A 21,962-nucleotide genomic window follows, 5' to 3' on the forward strand; every position below is an offset into this window, starting at 1 on the left:
CACATGGCAAGTGCAGTTCCGCAATGTGAAGTTATAGCCTTTGCTGTTTAAAAAAAAGCAGTGCATTGTTAAAATGATTATATATTGGAATGTGGAGAAAGTGAGGACTAGAGGTGAAAGTCGAAAAATGTGGCACTGGAAAAGCACAACAGGTCAGGCAGCATCTGAGGAACAGGACAGGGAACGTTTCGGGCACAAGTCCTTCATCAGGAATGATGTATGGATGTACTAAGGGGTCTCAGAGTCCCTCCACACCAGTCAATGCCAGCTGTCGGGCAGATGCAGCAGGCAATGAGCAAGGCAAGTGGTATATTACCAAGAGGAATTGAGTTCAGAAGTGGGGTCATTGAACATATTCAAGGCGAAGTTCATCTGAGTTTTGAACACCAAAGAAGTGGATGCTTATCGGGGGAGGTAAGAAAATGCTTTTAAGACCAGTACAGATCAGTCACAGAGTCAGACAGTACTGAACAGACCCTTCATCCAACGAGTCCATGCTGAGTATGTTCTCAAACTAAACTCGTCCCACCTACCAGTGTTTGGCCCATAACCCTTCCAACCTTTCGTATTCATGTACTTATCCAAATGTCTTTTGAACGTCGTAACTGTACGTGTATAAAATCATGAGGGGCATGGATAGGATTAATAAACAAAGTCGTTTCCTGGGGTGAGGGTGTCCAGAAGGAGAGGGCATGGGTTTGGCGTTAGAGGGGAAAGATACAAAAGAGATCTAAGGGGCAACTTTTTGACGCAGAGAATGGTACGTTTATTGAATGATCTGCCAGAGGAAGTGTTGAAGGCTAGTACGATTGCAACATTTAAAAGGCATTTGGGTAGGTGTATGAATAGGAAGGGTTTGGAGGGATATGGGGCCGTGTGCTGTCAGGTGGGACTAGATTGGGTTGTGATAGTTGGTCAGCATGGACAAGTTGGACCAAACAGTCTGTTTCTATGCTGTACATCTCTACCTCAATGTTCAACATACGCAGTGACCTGGCCTCCACAGTTTTCTGTGACAATGAATTCCATAGATTCACCACTCTCTGGCTAAAGAAGTTTCTCCTAATCTCCATTCTCCCTTTATGCTAAGGCTATGCCCATGGGTATTAGTCTCTCCTCCCAATGAAATCATCTTCCCAATGTCCACTCTATCCAGGCCGTTCAATGTTCTGTACGTTTCAGTTAGATCTCCCTTGAATGTGGGCCTGTTAATCAGCATGAATCAAACCCTTCAGGATGAGGACATCCGTGATTAGACTCAACAAAGTGAGAATGGAGGGTGAGAGTGTGGGATGGAGATTTTCAGCTTTTAGGGAATAAGGTAGGAAAGAAAGTTTAATATAAATTATAATTGATCAGATGAGCCAATGGGCCAAGGAGTAGTGGATGGAGTTTAATTTAGACAAATATGAGCTGTTGCATTTTGATGAGGCAACTCAGGGCAGGACCTATGCGGTTTATGGTAAATTAATGGAATTCTGTGCTCAAAGAAGCAGTCGAGGCAGCTTCATTAAGACACTGTTGGATGGGTTTTTTTTTGCGTGGTAAGGGAATTAAGGGAAGTTGGGATAATGCAATTAGGAGGAGCTGAGACTATTGATCGATCCGCCATGATTGTAATGAATGGCGGAGCAGGGTCGATGGGCCAAATGGCCTACTCCTTCTATTACTTTGAAACGATAACCCTGCGTTTCCCATGGTCAACCCACCTAACCTGCACATCCCTGGACACTAGGCAATTTAGCATAGCCAATCGAAATCAAGAGCAGTGAGCAATGTAGTGATGTGGAAACCAAACACCAGAGAATGAGAGAAAGGGACAAGGAGAATAAATGTACTAGCAATCAAAACTGGATTCTCACCATCACAAAAAATAAAACTAAAAGCTGCATTGTAAAAAAAGCGAATTAATTGACTGCACACATTGAAGAGAATAATTATGATCTGAGACTCCTTACAGAGATATGGCTTCAGAATGACAAGGATTGGATCCAGAATATCGAGGGGAGATGTGGCATTCAAGTCGAGTGAGAGGCTCAGTAAAGGTAGAGGGTGGGCCCTGCTAATCAAAGCACTGATAACATGGTAGTCTGGTGTCAGCTCGGATTTCAGGTCCTGATTTCCCTGTCCTCTGATCTCCCTGTTCCCACAGAGTTAAATGTTGTCTGTTCTCAGCTCTGCTCGATTTCTGTTGAAGCTTTGACCCCCTTCTACACCTTCTGGAGCAACAAAATATTCTGAGCCTCCTGGAAATGACACCTTATCTATACCTCTCCTGTTTTTAAAAATCTCGATAAAGTTATCTGTCAACTTGCTCGGCTCTGTTGGAAAAATGTCCCAGCTTCTTCTTAATTCAAACCCTCCATTCCCAGCAACACGCTGGCAAAGTAAGGAATAGGGAATTGCATCAAATCATATAAATGTACTGTCTGAAATAATCTAGCTGTGCTCTGGCCTGAGATATTGTGAGTCCCTGGTGTAAGTAATTACGAATGCAATAATTTTGGTCACAGAATTGAACAATCATTTTGCAACAAAGGGGTCTACTTTGATAAGGAGGTAGCGGTCATTTCTCGGGTAAGTGAACAGTTTGTAGATCAGGGAGATGAAGTTCCAGACACTTGTGAAGGGCTAGAATTGAATTTGATAAATAAGACAAAGAACTGTGGATGCTGGAAATCTGAAACAAAAACTGAGAACACTGGAAAAACTCAGCAGGACTGGAAGCATCTGTGGAGAGAAAGCAGAGTTAAAATTTCGAGTCCAACAACTCCTCTTCAGGATTCTGAAATAGTTTAAGCCTGGCAGTAAGTTCAGGTAACCTTTACTGCGACCCAACTTTGTTACAGCTTCAGATCTCCACATCACAAGGCGTACAAAAAGTAGCTTTTCTTAAAAAAAAAGCACCTCAAGCTCAAAGTGCGCACACTCACCCCCCACTCCCCAACCACACTTTCTTTATTATTGGTTCGTTGAGTTGTCCCTTTGTAACTGGATCCTTCGTACAGCCGGGTAAAGCATGCAGCTGGGACGACTGAGTGAATCCTTTCGCGCAACGGCAGTTTCCATCACTGAAAAGGACATGACTGAATCAGATGGGTTTTTGCCCTCTAAAAACGGTTTCATCCTTAGATTCTGAAGTCCAGATTACTGACCGAATCCCAATTCTGCCATCTGCCGCGACGGGATTCGAACCTGTGTGTCCCCAGAGCTGGGTTATTAGCGGCGCTCGGCCATCGCTCCTTCCATCCCCCCTGCGATGGCACGTGAACGCGCTGGTGCCTCCACAGGTGGGAGGAGCAGGTGAAGCCCTTCCGGCACTGACAGCAGGTGAACGGCCTCTCGCCGGTGTGGACCCACTGGTGGGTCAGCAGTGCAGCTGACTGAGTGAACCCCCTTCCGTACATGGGGCACGTGAATGGCTTCTCTCACTTGTGGACCCACTGGTGCGTCTCCAGATGGCTGATCCGACTGAAGCCCTTCCTGCACACCGAGCAGGTGAATGGCCTCTCCCCGCTGTGAATACGTCTGTGGGTTTCCAACACGGATGGGGAAGGGAATCCTTTCCCGCAGTCCCCACATTTCCAAAATTTCTCCATTGGGGGAGCTTTCCTTGTGTTGGTCTGGGTTTGAAATTACAATCAGAACGGGGACATAGTCTTTCCTACCGTCAGGGATGAGACTTTGATTCCCCAAAGCTGAGTAAATGGAGTAAAGCACTTTTCACAGTCAGCGCACTGAATCTCCCTCACTCGGTGTCTCAGTGTTCTTCCTGCCACACCAGTGTCCAAAATCTCTCAAGCAAACAAAAGCAACCATGTCTTCTTGATTGGAATGGTTGCTGATATTCAAGTCCCAATGAATCAAGCGGCTCTGTCAGAACTTGATGTATCATTTGTTTTCAGATTTATTTCGGCACGTCTTCCTGGAAAAATATCACAAAATAAGTGATCATTGGCAGTACACTTAAACGAACATAACATAGGTGGCAGTTCCTGTAGTTTGCCAGATGCCTGGTGATCACATAATACCCAGCACACAGAAACCTGAAATCCCTCATGCAGCCAGATAGGCTCAGGTGTGTTTAGAGGAAAACTTAATTCAAATCTAATCTAATCTTAAACTAAATACGTGTACATATATATATCAATATGACAATCCTGTCAATATGGCTCAGTTCCATGAGAAACTACACTTTTAATTGCGAACATGAGGAAAAAAGCAGTCATTTTCCAGGGTGCAAACTGCATACGTGCCAAACTGAGGGAATACACAAGGAAAATACCTAAAATAGAGATAGAAAGTATTTGAGCACTTTTGCAGAATCTGCTCCCTCTCTGGATTCACTCCAGTTGCTACAAGTAAACCTCCCTGGGGGTCAGGCAGCCCTGCATCGGGAAGCACTGGGATGGTCAACTACGACCAGTTTACATGGAGAACACATCTCCACATTAGCAGCCTCGAGGCAAACTTCCCTTCCTTCCACTTAAAGTTCAAGACCCCTCAAAGCGAAATTCCCCAGGTAAGTTTGGAAGAATTTCTTCCAGCTGTTCACTAATCATTTCTATGAGCACTTTGTTAAAGTTTGAATATTGCGAGTTTTGAAAATTAGTGATTCTGAGCGAAATCACAGTTCGAAAAACAGAATGTTGGAATTTAGACAGAGTTTATTTTTGCACATCGACGATATGTCTGCACAACAACATATGACACGACAGCAGAGAAGATCTTCTGACGTCATTCTCAAACGTGCCTGCCACACGCCAGATGAAAAGCTGAATACTTCTCTGGAAAAACTGCCGGGCAATGCAGGAGAATGGCACAACGGGTGCGTGTTGGGACCATAACGCAAAAGAGAGACCATTCTCTCCTATTCATTCAACGTCGCCTTTAGCAGCTTTCCCGTATAACGGCGCTCTGTTCTGCACCTTGCCTTCTCATCCACTTCCCAAAAAACTTCGACATAAATATTTCACAATGATATACTGGCCCAATGTGCACAGTTAAGGTGACAACCTCTGAGGGGTCTCCTCTTCTCTGTATCCTATGTTGAAGAGGGCAATGCTTGTTACTGGCCACTCGGGTGTTAGAGAAAAGTTTCGAAACAGTGGAGGGAGCCCGGTTCCTGGGGACGGGACAAACAGCAGCAGGGAGACAGAATGAGAAGCAGCTGTTCTAGAAACTCTGTCACTTGCAATTCTGAGAGTAATGTCAAATGTATTTCACACTAAGCAAGTCTCAGCTGGCTCAAGAGGAGTGTGGTGGATGCAGAAAGAGCCGCTGTTTGGCTTGTTGGTCTGGGGGCATGATTCTCACATAGAGTCTTTAATTGTGCAGACTTGTGCGCGGTCCGGGATTCAAATCCCAGACGAGGCTGCGTCTCTTAACTTGATTTGTGCAAAAATGCCCCATTAATTTTCTCAAAAAGCACCTTCGTGAAGCGAGGTTGGGCTGCCAGGAATACGAATGAGGCAGAAAACAGGGAAGTGAAATGGTTGGAGATCGCGTTGAACAGGTTGACGTCAGTGGTGCGGTATTTGACGAATAAGGTAAAAATGTCAGCAATCAAGGTAGGTTGAAAAATTGGGCCAGCTCTCCTCGGAGAACCAAAGTTGTCCAAGTCAGTAGGGGCCTAGAAACAGGAAATAATGCTGTGAAAATGCTCCCATGCCTGAAAGGGTCTATAGTGATTCGGCATAGATTTAAACTCACGAGGACGGGCGAATGCAGGAGACGAGGTTGCGGCAAATGTGCAGGTAAAGTGCTGCTTCACCTGGAAGGTATGTTCGAGCCTGGAAGGATATTCAGGAGGGAGCAGGTAAATTGTGCTTCTGAGTGAAATCACGGTTCGTAAAAACAGAATGTGGCAATTTTGACAGAGTTAGTATTTGCTTGTCGGCGATATGTCTGCCGGTGCATGATGGGAGCAAAACCCAGAAGGGAAACCATCTTCCCTATTCACTCAATGTCGCCGTTAGCAGCTTTCCCGTAGAACGGCGCACTGTTGTGCAGCTCGCCTTCTCATCTGCTTCCTAAAAAATTTCGACGTAAAGGATCGGCAACGATTCGGCAGAGTTTTAAAGGCATGAGGAAAAGAAGCAAAAGTGATATTCGGAAGAATGCTTTCGTACAGGGAGTGGTTGGGGTCAGTAAATCCCTAACTGACACTGACAAAGAGGCAGATTCATTAGACGCAAACGGGAATTCGGTGATCATGTTTAAAGTAACAATGTGCAGAATTACATGGAGAAGGCAAGAGAATGATATGAATAGAGACCCACGTTTACTTACTGTGTCGACCCAGCAGAGCGAAGGTGGGCCGCATGGCGTCTATTTAGAGTGAAATCACAAGAGAATGTGGGAAGTTAGAAAAAGTTGATATTTACACAGCCTCCATACGTCTGCGCAACACCATATAAGACGACAGCAGTGAAGATCTTTGACATCAGTCTCGAACGTGCATGCCACGCGCCAGCCGAAAGGCTGAAGGGACCTGTGGCACGACACACCGTGCGAGCAGAGTGGCGCAGCGGCTGCGTGCTGGGCCCATAACCCAGAGGTCGTAGATCGAAACCATCCGGTGCTATTGTTCAATGCCTCCATGAGCGACTTGCCTTTGCGATGGTAGTCTGTTTAGCACCTTGCCTTTCAAACCGTTCAAGTAACGTGCTTTTGGAGGTCTGAGTGGTCTTCTCCTGTTCTTCGTCGGTTTCATATGAACTGAATCGCAAAACCACTTCTCTGAGATGCCAATGAACTGATAAAATTGAAACGCATGCCTTGTGGTTTCGTGCCTTCCCTGCAGTAGTTCGCCAAGTCCGTTCCGACTTGAATGACAATACGATCCGAATGTCGGAAACCGCATCCCGTGGACAGAATGACAAGCAGATGTTCTGCAAACTCTTTGCTGCTTGCAATTCTTGGAGCAAAGTGGAATGTATTTCACACTGAGCAAGTTTCAGCTGGCTCAGAGTCTCCAGTGTACATTGCTCTCTTTCCCGCCAGCTCAGAGAGAGAACAATAGGAGGGACAAAGAAGTAAATAACGAACCGTGTGGGAGGGTGAATAACTGTTAATGGAGACCGTTAGTGACTGACAATAAGTAGTGTGTCGTAGCAGACTATGTGATAACAAGGGCTCGTATGTGTGTGGTAGGGGTCAAGGACATGGGGGTTTCAGGCCCTAAAGTCATGGAACTCGATCTGGAAGACCGGAGGGCTGTAGGGTTTTGAAGTGGAATATGAGGCGTTGTTCTTCCATCTGGAGCTGAGCTTTGCTGGAACACTGCTGCAAGCCTGAGACAGAGATGTTGGCCAGGGAACATGGTGGCGTGTTAAAGTCGCAGGAAAGCAGAAGCTCAGGGCCTTTTTTTGCGGGCAGAGCCGAGATGTTCTGCGAAGCAGTCATCCAGTTTATACTTCGTGCTCCGTTGGGGAAACGACACTGTGAGCAGCGAATGCAGTAGACTAGGTTGCGGCAAATGTGCAGGTAAAGTGCTGCTTCACCTGGAAGGTATGTTCGAGCCTGGAAGGATATTCAGGAGGGAGCAGGTAAATTGTGCTTCTGAGTGAAATCACGGTTCGTAAAAACAGAATGTGGCAATTTAGACAGAGTTAATATTTGTTCGTCGGCGATATGTCTGCCGGTGCGCGATGGGTGCAAACCCCAGAAGGGAAACCATCTTCCCTCTTCACTCAATGTCGAGTTTAGCAGCTTTCCCGTAGAACGGCGCACTGTTGTGCACCTCGCCTTCTCATCTGCTTCCCAAAAAACTTCGACGTAAATATTTCACATTGATACACAGGCCCAGTATGCAGAGTTGAGATGACACACTCGTGGAGGTCTGCGGGGTCTTCTCCTGTTCTCTGTACCCTATGTTGAGGAGGGCAATGCTTGTCACTGGTCACACCAGTGTCAGAGAAAAGTTTAGAAAGAAAACGGTTTAATTTTCTGCCAGTAGAGAGGGCCCGGTTCCTGGGGACGGGCAAACAGCAGCAGAGAGACAGAATGAGAAGCAACTGTTCATACAGTCATAGAGATGTACAGCATGGAAACAGACCCTTCAGTCCAACCCATCCATGCCGACCAGATACCCCACCCCAATCTAGTCCCACCTGCCAGTACCCAGCCCATATACCTCCAAACCCTTCCTATTCATATATCCATCCAAACGCCTCTTAAATGTTGCAATTGTACCAGTCTCCGCCACTTTCTCTAGCAGCTCATTCCATACACGCACCACCCCCTGCGTGAAAAGGTTGCCCCTTAGGTCTCTTTTATATCTTTCCCCTCTCACCCTAAACCCTAAAGCCCTCTAGTTCTTGACTCCCCGACCCCAGGGAAAAGACTTTGCCTATTTATCCTATCCATGCCCCTCATAATTTTGTAAACCTCCATAAAGTCACCCTCCAACCTCCGACGTTCCAGAGAAAACAGCCCCAGCCTGTTCAATGTCAACTGGACTTTACTCTGAGCAAGACTCAGCTGGTTCAAGAGGAAGGGCGGGGGCAGGAACGCCGGCGCACCAACCGTGGGCTCGTTGGTCTAGGGGTATGATTCTCGCTTTGGGTCTTCGTCGACGCAGACGTGCGAGGGGTCCCGGGTTCAAATCCTGGACGAGCCCAAGTTTCATGACTCGCGCGAAAGTGCTTGTTTAATTTTCTCACAAAGCACCTTCGTAAAACGAGGTTGGGCTCCCTGGAGGACCAATGGGACAGAAAGCAGCGAAGTGAAATGATTGGAGATAGCGTTGAATAAGTTGACGTGAGGGATGTCAGCGATGAGGGTCGATTGGAAATTTGGGACAGCTCTCTTCGGAGTACGGAAGTTTGAAATCTGGCCCGATTGAAGCTTTTCAAGTCATGCGAAGTCTAGGCAGAGAACGTAACGTAGTCAAAATGTTCCCACGCCTGGAAGGATCGGCACCACCCACTGCATGAAAAAGTTGCCCCTTCGGTCTCTTTATAAATAGGCAAAGTCTTTTCCCTGGGGTCGGGGAGTCAAGAACTAGAGGGCTTTAGGGTTTAGGGTGAGAGGGGAAAGATATAAAAGATATGCACCTTCAGGGTACAATCGCCTGAACACCCAGATCTCTAACTCCCCCTCGTGAGAATCAAGAATCCTCAGTTCTATTGAGAGGGGGAAATTGGATGTCAGTCATTTCTGTTGTAGAGAATGCATCATTTTAAAAAAAAACTGAGAAGGGCATTCCTGACAGAAGATTCAACAGAATATTCCAAGAGACACGTATCCTGGCTGTAATCTGAGAGACTAAATTCAATTTTTTGTTACGAGAGGGAATCATATTTATTGCTTCAGCATATCACGAGAATCTTGTTTTATTCCGGAACAGTCAGTAGTTAGAAGGGATTTATTCGGTTTTTTTAATAGTTTAGTTCATCTGTTCACCATTACTGTTGGATAAATAAATGGATTTTTGTTGAGTGTTACGGATTTATTTTTAAACATTAGAGCAGGTTATACCACTTTTCACATTAAATTGACAGATTATAGGGTGATGCGCTTGTCTTTGGGTGTTTTGGTTTGAGATCTCTGGTGGGGTGGGAGTTGGTGTCAGCTTTCCCTTTCTAACAGTATTGACGTGATGTCATACTGAATGCAGTGGAGTCAATATTAATCCCAGCCTCTTGCTCTGGTTGTGGGTGAATCGCCTTAATTTGGTCACTGACTCAGAAACAACACACAGAACCAACTGCTGAAACAATGATTCACACTTCATTGCACTTAACAACCAAAACTCAAAACCCTCAAGTAAGCAAGTTCAGTCTCACGGCTGCCACCCTCCCCCCACCCGGCTATCACCTGATTGCTGGCAGAATTTAACCGAGTTTCCATCGACAGTGCCCATCTCTGGAAGGGTCAAGGGGTTTGACGCAATATTCTTCCAATACTGCTGCTGCATCGTTCTGGACTGAGAACGTAGAACAATACAGCACAGTTCAGACCCTTCAGCCCTCGATGTTGTCCCAGCCTTTTATCCAACTTGAAGATGAGACTCGCCTGCACACCCCTCAATTTACTCCCGTCCATGTGCTTGTTCAGCAGTCGCTTAAATGTCCTTAAATGTATCTGACTCTCATTCCAACCCTGGAAGTGCATTCCATGCACTCACCATTCAGAGTAAAAAACCTACCTCTGACATTTCCCCTAAACCTTCTTCCAATTACCTTAAAATTATGCCCTGTCATTTCTGACCTGGGGAAAAAGTCTCTAGCTATTTGTTCTATCTATGCCTCTCAACATTAGTACACCTCTATAAAGTCACCTCTCATCCTTCTTCGCTCCAATGAGAAAGGCCCTAGCTTCCCCAACCTAAGACATGCCCTCTATTCCAGGCAGCATCGAGGTAAATCTCCTCTGTACCCTCTCTCAGCTTACACAGCTTCCTGTTGTGGGTCTGTTCGCCGAGCTGGGAATTTGTGTTGCAGACATTTCGTCCCCTGTCTAGGTGACATACTCAGTGCTTGGCAGCCTCCTGTGAAACGCTTCTGTGATTTTTCCTACACATCTCTCCTAAAATTAGGTGACTAAAAGTGAACATAATATTCAAAGTGTGATCTAACCAGTACTCCATACAGCTGCAGCATAAACTTGCAGCTCTTAAGCTCAAACTCCCTGCTAATCAAAGCCAACACACTGTACACCTTCGTAACAACCTTCTCAACCTGGGTGGCAACTTTGAGCGATCTATGGACTTGGACTCCAAGATCCCTCTATTCCACCACATGGTCAAGAATCCTGTCTTTAACCCCATAGGTTGAACAAACAGAGGAGTTTGGTGAAATGAGAATCATTAGATAAATGCTATTGAGCGAACTGATGGTGCTATGGGCTGGCAAATCTCTGGGTTCAGGTGGACTTCATCATAGAATTTTAAAAGGTGGCTAATGAGTTCATATTTGAATTAATGTTAATTTTCCAAGATTTATTAGATTCAGGCAAGTTTTCCTCAGACTGGAGAGTAACATACTTAATATTTCTGTTCTCGAAGGGAAAGATGTGGTCCCTTGAGTCGATGGCAATTAAACATTTGTTTTTGAATCAATTAAGGAGATTATAACCACCATGTCAAAAAGCTCGTGGTAATTGAAAGGAATCAGCATGCTAATATGAAAACGAAATGTTGTTTCACCAATTTATTTATAGAATTCCGAGAGTGTGGAAAGAGACTATTTGGCCGATCAAGTCCAGCACCAACCCTCAAGTGCATCCCACCCAGATCCAGACCGCCACTCTACTCCCGTAACCCTGCATTTAGCATGGCTAACTCACCTAGCTTGTACATCCAAGGACATTACGCAATCCAGCATGGCTAATCCACCCAACCTACACATCTTTGGACTGTGGAGCCCCCAGTGGAAACTCACAAAGACATAGACACAACATGCAAACTCCAAACAGATAGTCGACTCAAGGCTGAAATCAAGTAGGTGTCTCTGGCCATGAGAGGGAGCCACTGTACCACCATGCTGTCCTAAATGAATTCTTTGAAAGAGTATGTAAATTGAAGCCTGTGGATATACTGAACTTGAATATCCTAAAGGTGTTTGACATGTTTTCACGAAAAGCATATTGCACAGAGGAGCTCATGGTGTAAAGTATAGTTATAGAACATCAACTGACTGGCAGAAAACAGAATATGCAAAAATGGTTCTTTTGTCAAATTGGTTGTATATGACAATGTATGGTGTGGTTCCAACAGGCATCTCTGCTGGCTCCTCAACTTTCTACAATGACTTACAGGAGGGGATCAAAGGTATGTGGTTACATTTGCAGGCAACACAAAGATAGATGAAGATGTACATTGTGGGGATGACATATCAAGGATGCAGATTGTTAGATTGGTTAAATAAATAAGCAAAACTCTTGCAAGTGGTGTACAATATGGTAAAATGCAATTTGTTACCTACTTGGAGAACAACTGCATAATTCTGAGATGCAGAGGGATCAGTGGGCCTTGCAAATGAATCATAAGTTAGAATGCAAGCACAGCAAGTGATTAGAAAGGCCAATGACATAAATGTTAGGAGATTATGCCTCAGTTACAGAGCAATGGTGGGACTACATCTTGAACACGGTGCTCAGTTTTGATATCCTTACCTAAGGAAGAATGAAAATGCATTAAAGGCAATTCACAGAAGGTAAACTAGATTGACACCCACAATGAACAGACTATCTAATGGAAAATCATTAGACAGGCAGGTCTGACTTTCAACCAGAGTTTGGAATAGCAAGGGGTGATTTGATTGAAGTTTCTATGAGCCTGAATGGTCTTCAAAAGATGGATGTTGAAGGATGCTTACTTACTGTTGTGAACGAACAATTAGATCACCCATTTATAGAGTCATAGAGATGTACAACATAGAAACAGACCCTTCTGTCCAACCTGTCCATGCTGACCAGATATCCCAACCCAATCTAGTCCCACCTGCCAGCACCCGGCCCATATCCCTCCAAAACCTTCCTATTCATCTACCCATCCAAAGGCCTCTTAAATGTTGCAATTGTACCAGCCTCCACCACTTCCTCTGGCAGCTCATTCCATACCTGAAAAAGTTGCCCCTTTAGGTCTCTTTTATATCTTTTTCCTCTCACCTAAACCTATGCCCTCTCGTTCTGGACTCTCCGACCCCAGGGAAAAGACTTTGCCTATTTATCCTATCCATGCCCTCATAATTTTGTAAACCTCTATAAGGTCACCCCTCAGCCTCCGATGCTCCAGCAGCTCAAATCCTCCAACCCTGGCAACGTTCTTGTAAATAGTTTCGGAATCCTTTAAAGTTTCACAACATCTTTCCAACAGGAAGGAGACCAGAATTGCACGTAATATTCCAACAGTTGGCTAACCAATATCCAATACAGTCACAACATGTCCTCCCAACTCATGTACTCAATACTCTGACCAATAAAGGAAAGCATACCAAATGCCTTCTTCACTATCCTATCTACCTGCGACTCCACTTTCAAGGAGCTATGAACCTGCACTCAAAGGTCTCATCGTTTAGCAACATGCCCGAGGACCTTACCAATCACTGCATAAGTCCTGCTAAGATTGGCTTTCCCAAAATGCAGCACCTCGCATTTATCTAAATTAAACTCCATCTGCCACTTCTCAGCCCATTGGCCCATCTGGTCAAGATCCTGTTGTAATCTGAGGTAACTCTCTTCACTGTCCACTGCACCTCCAATTTTGGTGTCATCTGCAAACTTACTAACTGTACCTCTTATGCTCGCATCAAAATCATTTTGGTAGATGACAAAAAGTAGAGGGCCCAGCACCGATCCTTGTGGCATTCCACTGGTCACAGGCCTCCAGTCTGAAACACAACCCTCCATCACCACCCTCTGTCTTCTACCTTTGAGCCAGTTCTGTATCCAAGTGGCTAGTTCTCCTGTATTCCGTGAGATCTAACCTTGCTAATCAATCTCCCATGAGGAACCTTGTCGAACGCCTTACTGAAGTCCATATAGATCACATCTACTGCTCTGCCCTCATCAATCCTCTTTGTTACTTCTTCAAAAAACGCAATCATTTGTGACAAAGAAGCAGGGAATTTTTTTGGAAGGTTGTGCAGCTTTGGAATACTTTGCGACAGAAGATAGTGGAGGCAGGACCATTGAATATTTCTAAGGCAGAAGTAAATTAATTCCTTTGCTTAAGAAGAATCTAAGGTTATGGGGATGGATGCGAATGTGCAATGTATAACACAAAGTAATCAGCCATTATCTTCTTGGAGTGGAGCAGCTTAATGAGCCGAATGGCTTACTTCAGCTCCTAATTTGGACATTCATATATTTTGCTAGCTATAATGACCTGAGTTTGACCAGCATATATTTCCAATAAGCCCATGTTGATTCTGCTCAGTTCTATCATTAATTTTTAACTGTCCTGTTGTTGTACCTTTCATTATAGATTCCCTGTGCTCTCTTCCTTCTTTCTAAAACAGCGGGATGACATGTGCCACTTTCCAATTACCACTTTCCAGTGAACTAGCGTTAACCACCAAGCCCAGGGAATTTAGCTACTTTAAATCCTATTCAATTCTCTGATGCATTTTTGTTTCATACATATTAATATCCGTCAGTTCTTCATTTATACTAGCCCCGACATTCGCCATAATTTCTGGGAGCTATTAGTATTTTCCACTGAATGACATTTCCAACACTGAACCTCTTACCAGCAACATCCTGTGCTTTAAACCTGTGACCTCCTGATTCAGAGAGAAGGCTGATCCCTACTAGCAGCTGGTTTGGGTGTATGACTGTCAGCAACACTGTGGCAGTTTGGGAAATCCATTCTTGTTGGGCCAGTAAATACTTAATTCACGCTGCTCAGCATCAAAGGAGTTGACAGTGTCATGACAATGTCAGTAACAAAGGAGTTGACAGTCAGTAATTTGATTTATCTGAAACAGGTGAGATGTTTCCTGCCTCTGTGCCAAAATCAAAGATCATGTCCAAAGAATCTGTCCCTAGTGGAGGTTTACTACTAACAATTGGAGTCCAAGACCTTTGTCCTTGGTTACTGATAGCTTACTGCTCAAGGGGTTGGATCAAGGGGACACCTATCCAGTTCTTGGTCAACTATCAACTATCCAGGGGCAGAGGGGCATCAACTTGTGCAGGAAGGAGCAGGAAGAAGCTAAACAGCATTCATGGGTTATACGAATGAGTGGAAAAAATGTTTAATGTCACCCGAGACGACAACATCAGAACCATTTACTTTTCACCCAAGAAAGACTGATTGGAGAACTGCTAAATTATTAGAAACTAAGCACTATAAAAGGGAAAAAAAAGACTTTGGAGACCAAGGACACAAATCATCAAAAGTAGCAGACAGGTACAAAAACCAATTGAAAAATACAAATAGAGGCCTCTATTACAAAGGAGATGAAATACATGGGGTTGAAAGTTATGTTTCAGTTCCAACCATCATAGAATTCTAACATCACAGATAGACACCATTGGCCTGTCATGTCTGATAATTGAATTCTGGTGGAATTTCCTCGCTTTCAAATTTATGGTGTTAAATTCTAACACCACCTCTGCACACTTCTGGACACCTCGAGTTTACAGAATCACACCACATTCCTCTCTACCTCATCCAGGAATAACTATTTCTCCCGAAATACTGCCAGTTCCTCAGATTACTTGGTACACGGAATACAATCCGCATGTCAGGAAATCTCTGGTGCTGCCCCGACACCAACAGTCACCCTTGGAACTAAAGAAAATGCAGAAATCTAAGGTGCAAAGAGACTTGGGTGTTCTAGTCCAGGATTCACTCAAGGTAAACTTACAGGTTGAGACAGTAGTTCGGAAGGCAAATGCAATTATGACATTTAATTTGACAGGACTTGAATGTAAAAGTAGGGATGTAGTTGAGGCTTTGTAACACTCTGGTCAGGCCATATTTGGAGTATTGTGCGCAGTTTTGGGCCCAAATCTCAGGAAGGATGTACTGGCCTAGGCGTGTGTTCAGAGGAGGTTCACAAGAATGGTCCCAGGAATGAACATCAGAACAAATAAGGAATGTTTGAGGACTCTGGGTCTATAGTTAATGGAATTTAGAACGATGACGGGGGATCTAATTGAAACCAACAGAATTCTGAACAGACTGGATGTTGGGAAGATGTTTCCTTTGGTAGGAAATTCTAGGAGCCGAGGGCACAGTTTTAGACCAAAGGGAAGACCCTTTAGAATGGAGGTAAAGAGAAACTTCTTCAGCTAGAGTGGTGAATATATGGAATTCACTGCCACCGAAGACTGTGGAGGCCAGGTCATTGAGTACATTTAAGCTGTGAAAGATAGTTTCTTGAGTATGAACGGGATCAAGGGTTACTGGGAGAATGGGGTTAAGAAACTTATCAGCCATGACTGAATCGCAGAGCAGTCACAATGGGCTGAATGGCCTAATTTCAGCTCCTATGGTCTTATGATACACTGATGTGTGGAGGGGTGAGGAACGGGGGGGGAAAGAGATGAAGAGAGGAATACAATTAAGGGGAAGCTGGATACAGATGAGGGAGAAAGGAAGAGAAGGAAATACAAGAAGTGTGCATTAAATTAGAGTACGCATAAGAGATCTGGCATACAGAGGGTCCTGGGCATAGAGATCCCTGAAAGTGGCAAAGCAGGCAGGCACGTGGTCAAGAAGGCATAAAGCACGCTTACCTAGAGTGTAAGAGTTAGCGAGTTATGTTACAGCTATTTATTCCAGCCACATTCATAACATTGCGTGCAGTTCTGGCCAGCATGCTACCGGAAGGACGTGGATGCTCTGGGAGAGGGTGCAGAGAAGGTTCACTCAGACGTTGCCTCTCATGAAAGCAAAAATCCTCTTTGGATTTCTTTTGATTAGTGAAAACAGGTACTAATGTGGGTCTTTTGTAAAAGCAAAGCGGCATAAAGCAAACGTGCGATAAGTGGGGGATACCAGTTTGCTGATGAGGGATGGGAAGGGGCGATGAAGAGGGGTGGGTGGAGGCTCGGGCAGAGCGAAAACACTGATAGAGGCCAAATGAGCCGACCAGCCTAGCCCTGTGCTGGAGACTCAATGGGACAGAGACAAATGTATCTATTTCAGACCAACCTGCAGGGGTTGGACAAACATTACGCTCCATCCAGGGTAAAAATGTCCTCCATCTGCTCCTGCAGATCAATTCAGTAGGGCAGGTGCTGTCAGACAGCACTAGAAGTAAAGTGGGTGCAAGAGCAGCAAGTCCGACAGAAAGGATCCTCTTGCCCCTCCCACTTCACCCACTAAACAGGGTTCAAGGTGTGACTCAGCAGCAGTAACAGCAGAATATACTGGCACTAGACTGTGTCCAGCAGAGATTCACACGATGGATCCCTGGAATGGTACGCCTAACATACGATGAATGGCTGATGATCCTGGGATTGTATTCATTAGCGTTCGGAAGGTTGAGGAGAGATCTGATAGAAACTTAGAAGATTATGCTTGGCTGAGAAAGGGTGGATACTGGGAAGTTATTTCCATTCGGCGGAGGAGACTAGGATCCAGGGACACAGCCTGATAATTAGAGGGGGTCAATTTAGAACAGAAACGAGGAGACATTTCTTCAGCCAGAGAATGTGTGCCTGTGGAATTCATTGCTATGGAGCGCAGTGGAGGCCAGGACATTAAATGTCTTCAAGGCAGAGATTGATAAATTCTTGATTAAGGAATTAAGGGCTACGGGGAGAGTGTGGGTAATTGGAGCTGAAATATCTATCAGCCATGATTAAATGACAGAATGGACTCAATGGGCTGAATGGCCTACTTCCACTTCTATGTCTTATGGTCTTAATTCATTGATGTTGACTAGATATTCGAAATTAATCTAGTCCCATATGCCAGCACTTGGCCCATACCCCTCTGAACCCTTCCCATTCAGAAACCATCCAGATGCCATTCACATACTGTAATTGTGACAGCCTCCACCATTTCATCTGGCAGCTCATTCTTTACACTCACTACCCTCTGAGTTAAAAAGTTGCCCTTCGGTTTCTTTTAAATCTTTTCTCATCCACCTCACCCTAAAGCTATTACACTTTAGTTCTGGACACCCCCAAACCCAGGGGACAATATCTTGTCTCTTTACCCAATCTATGCCTTTCATGATTTTATAAATGTATACAAACGCCTCTGCCACACTCGGGAGAACAGCCCAAAACAATTCAGCTCAAACCCTCCAATACTGGCAGCATCCTTGTAAATCTTTTCTGAACCCTTTCAAGTTTCACAATGTCCTTTTGATAAGAACGAGAGCAAAAGTGGCCAAACCAAGGTCCTGTACAGCCACAACATAACCTCCCAACTCCGATACTCAGAGGGTTGGGAAAGTTGTATTTTGTGGGTTTTGAAAACTGGGAAAGAATGGAAGTATAACCTGAACTTTTGAGGGTCAGTTTGGAAGCATGAACACTTCGGGGTCGGGGGGTCAGAAAGAAGAGATGAGGGAAGGAAACCAAATGTGCTGTAGCCAACACGGAGCAAGAACAGAGGATGGAAAACTGTTGCAGCCAGCTTGAAGCTGCAATGTGGATCATTGCACGTGCTGTACTTGAACCTGATGCATTTATTTGTGGGAATCAGATGCATTTTAAAAATAAAAATAAAGTATCTCCCCCTCCCCAATTGCTATCCTCCTTCCCTCCTCACCCGGGCAATTAAGACACATACCTGAGTTGGCAGATAAATTCCCTCCTTGAATTCACTCCAGTTGCGACAAGTGAACAGATTACCCCCTCCCTCTCTCCCTCCCAGGATGAGGAGTTGCCCAGAGGAGGGTATTTCACACTGAAACCTGATAGGGCCATTTCCGCGTTGTGATGTCAAAAATGGGGCAGGGAGCGGGGACAGGCCGACAGCAGAACTCTGCAGCAGATGGAAGGAGAGCAGTTTGCAAAAATCCCTTCCCTTCAAAGAATCCTCACAGTGTGGAAGCAGGCCACTCGGCCCAACAAGTCCAAACCAACATTCTGAATGGTAATTCACCCATATCCCTCCCCTTATTGCCCTACATTTATCCCAGAGTCATACACCGAACTTACACATCCCTGGACACTATGGAGGGAATTTAGCATGGCCAATCCACCCTTGAAGATCTGGATCCCAGGCGGGACCCCTCCGTCTTGAGATCGGTCAAAGAACGAATGGAATGAGGACTGTACAAAGCAAGGTTATCAGTTTAATAAAGTAAGGCAGTCTGACACAATTCTGTCCAGCAACACAGAAGTTAAAGCTTCTGAGCTCCGTGGCGAAATTGCAGAATTACTTTCGAAAATTACACATCATTTACATGTTTTTTAAGAGACAGCACAGCCTTAAAAGAGCAATCAAATGTAATAAGGTGACATGATTGACAGCAGGTTAGTCCAATATTTCCTAGGAAACAGATTGTTATACTCTCATAATCATCCCCTGCTTGTTAGTTCAAGGTTAGTTCCAATACCAAATTCATATGATTTATATTATTAAACGCCATTGTTTTCATTTCCCCAAAGCTAACCAACTCAGCAAAGCAGCAATTCAAGTTCACAGTATCAAATCATAACCTGAAGCCGTTTTAAATTGAAAAGCCATTCTGCATTGGTGCACAAGAAGGAACAGTTTACCTGTGCGATCCTGAGCAACCAGAGACTATGCACCAACTATGCCAGGAAGATGTCCTCGTCTGCTGAGGGACTGAACATTACCAAGAATGACTATTGCAGTGGTCAGAGATTGAACAGTTCATTTACAGAACAAGTCTAAATGGTCTTTACCCTGTAAAGGTGTTCTGTGCCAGTTTGATACCAGTTGTGCTATCAGCTACCCTGGTAAGCCTTGCCCCATCCAAATAGGTCACACCACAAAAGAAAAGATAGGGAAATGTTATCTTTCGATTACAATTTGTTTCTTCAAAGTCACAATAGAATATTTGGCAGAGATGAAGTGGTCTGTTATGTGCTGACTTCAGCAAAAAGACTCTTTGACCCCTACTGGCACCAATGTCTTCCCAATTATGGGATGGGTGGAACTTTTCTGGGATAATAACTGCATCTCTTACCAAAAGACCTATCTATTAAACAGCCTCAAGGAAATCAGAAAGACAGGCATGCCTCTTACTGGCAAGGTCCCTCCCTTACCTACACTAAACCTGGTTATTATTTTGAATAAAGTAAGTACTCCTCGTGCTGTAACTGTAGGAATGTAGTCTCCCCTGAGTTTTGCATAGAATGGAAGAGTACAAAATCTCTACAAAACAGTAATATCACTCTTTGGGATATGCAGCTCTCAGTGACATTTTTCTGTAGGAGGATTTTCAGGAGTTATTAGCCATCAAAACCGTACTTATATCGTTTGTGGTCTCAACCTTTTGGGTAATGAGGCAACTGCTGCTTTATTGAGATCAGGATTTAAAATTTGAATTTAGGCTGTTGTTAGGAGCAACAGGTGTATGTAGGTTTTTATTAACCACAAAATGGCATTTCAATTTTAAATAATATTTAAAATAAATATAACAAAATGGCTTCAGGTTATGATTTGACATTGAACTTGAATTGCTGCTTTGCTGAGTTGGTTGGATTTAGAAATAAAAGAGAACATTGGAGTTTGCATAATATGAATCATAAGTAATTTGGTATTCGAACTAATCTTGAACTAGCAAGCACGGGATGATTTTGCGCGTAAAACAATCTGTTTCCCATGAAATATCATTGGACTAACCTGCTGTCAATCATGTCACCTTATTACAATTTATTGGTCTTTTCTTGTAATTCAGGCTGTGCTCTCGCAAAAATAAATAATGTGTAATTTTCAAATATAATTGTGTAATATTGCCACGGAACACAGAAGCTTTTAACCTGTGTTGCTGGACAAATCTGTGCTAGGCTGCCTTATGTCATTAAGCTGATAACCTTGCTTTAAATAGACCGTACTCCTGGTGATTCTTTTGACCGATCTCGGATCGAGAGAGCCGATTGAGGGGGTCCAGACCTTCACCCTAACCTGCAGAACCCCGAACACTATGGATAAACTTACCTCGGCCAATCCACTCTAACCTGCACATCTCGGGACACTGGGGGTAAATTAGCATGGTCAACATACACTAACAAGACCATGCTTGGACATTATCAGTAATTTAGCATGGCTGAAGTTCGGCAAAGGCCGAGGTTACCACGAGGTTGGAATTCTCTCCCAGAAATGACTGTTGATGGTGCCTTTACCAAGATGGCCGCCCGCGCTCCCCGCCCCAAGACAACATGCGCCTGACCCTCACAAATATGGCGGCCGGTTGCCCGGGCAACCCGAGAGCTCCTTCGCCGGAGAAGTAAACACTGGGCCGATGGGGCTTCCATTGGAGGCCTCAGGCCTCCCCCTAGGAGTTTATAAACTCCCCAATCTCCCTCCTCCCGCGGTTCCCAATCCTACCCTGTCTCACTGTCTCGTCTCCCCGGGGGCAGGAGCCAGGTCTTGGCGCTCGGGCCTGGCGACCTCCCCGGGATGTTTCTGAAACCTGGTCCTGTTCTGAAGGAGGATCACCGGACCCGAAATGATTTCTCTCGGCACAAGCTACCGAACCTGCTCAGTTTTTCCAGCGGTTCTTATTACTTCAGCCACCAGCACCATTCTGCTCCCACACTCAGCAACAACGCCTCAGTCCCGCTGCAGGACCTGCACTGCACATGCGCCAGCTCACAAGGGGCGGGGCCCAGGTATGTGACGTCTCCTGGGTTGAGGGGGCGTGGTTGGGGAGGCCACCAAACAATCGGTGACAATGGGGGCGGGGCGATCGTTTTGCCGGCCCCCAGCCTCCAGAAAGGGGCTATTTTAAAAAGTTCCAACGTCGTGTTTTTTTAACTTTTCAGCCTGTTGTGAAATGTTATTCTGGACCTCTGGAAGGGTCAAACATTAGGAAAATTTCAAACATAAACAAAGGGATATTTAAAAATATAAATAAAAATAGATAAGTTCACTTATAAACGAGACCTCGCACTAAATATCAAAAAGGACAGCAAAAGCTTCTGTTGGTATGCTAATGGAAACAGTCGCTGAGCTAAGTGTGGTACCTTGGAAGATGAAAACTGTGATTTCATGGGGGAACATTGAACATTGAACATTCATTGGGGCAGAGATGATCTCAGTTTTTATGTTGGCAGACAACAGAACTATTCCTATTAGAATTGGCAAGTCAGAGGCTATAGAAAGGGTAGAACTTAAACAATCAACATTGAGAGGGTAAAGATACACAGCAAACTATTTGGATTGAGGACAGACAAGTCCACTAATGCTGATGGCCTACATCCTGGGTCCTGAAGGAAGTGGCAGCGGAGATAGTGAATTCATTAGTTACAATATTCCAAAAATCTCTTAACATGGGAAAGATTCATTGCGTTTATTTAAGACTGAGGTATATATATATGTTCCTGATTGTCAAGGGGATCAAAGGTTATGG

At 44.6% G+C, this 21,962-nt stretch overlaps 1 protein-coding gene across 1 annotated transcript in view; it reads right to left on the minus strand.

Annotated features, from left to right (window-relative positions):
• Positions 1-21,962, minus strand: part of LOC140460594 (uncharacterized) — a 75,651-nt gene that overhangs the window by 37,586 nt on the left and 16,103 nt on the right. The window lies entirely within an intron of this gene.

The sequence above is a fragment of the Chiloscyllium punctatum genome, chromosome 36 (assembly GCF_047496795.1).
Source record: "Chiloscyllium punctatum isolate Juve2018m chromosome 36, sChiPun1.3, whole genome shotgun sequence".
Classification (NCBI taxonomy): domain Eukaryota; kingdom Metazoa; phylum Chordata; class Chondrichthyes; order Orectolobiformes; family Hemiscylliidae; genus Chiloscyllium; species Chiloscyllium punctatum.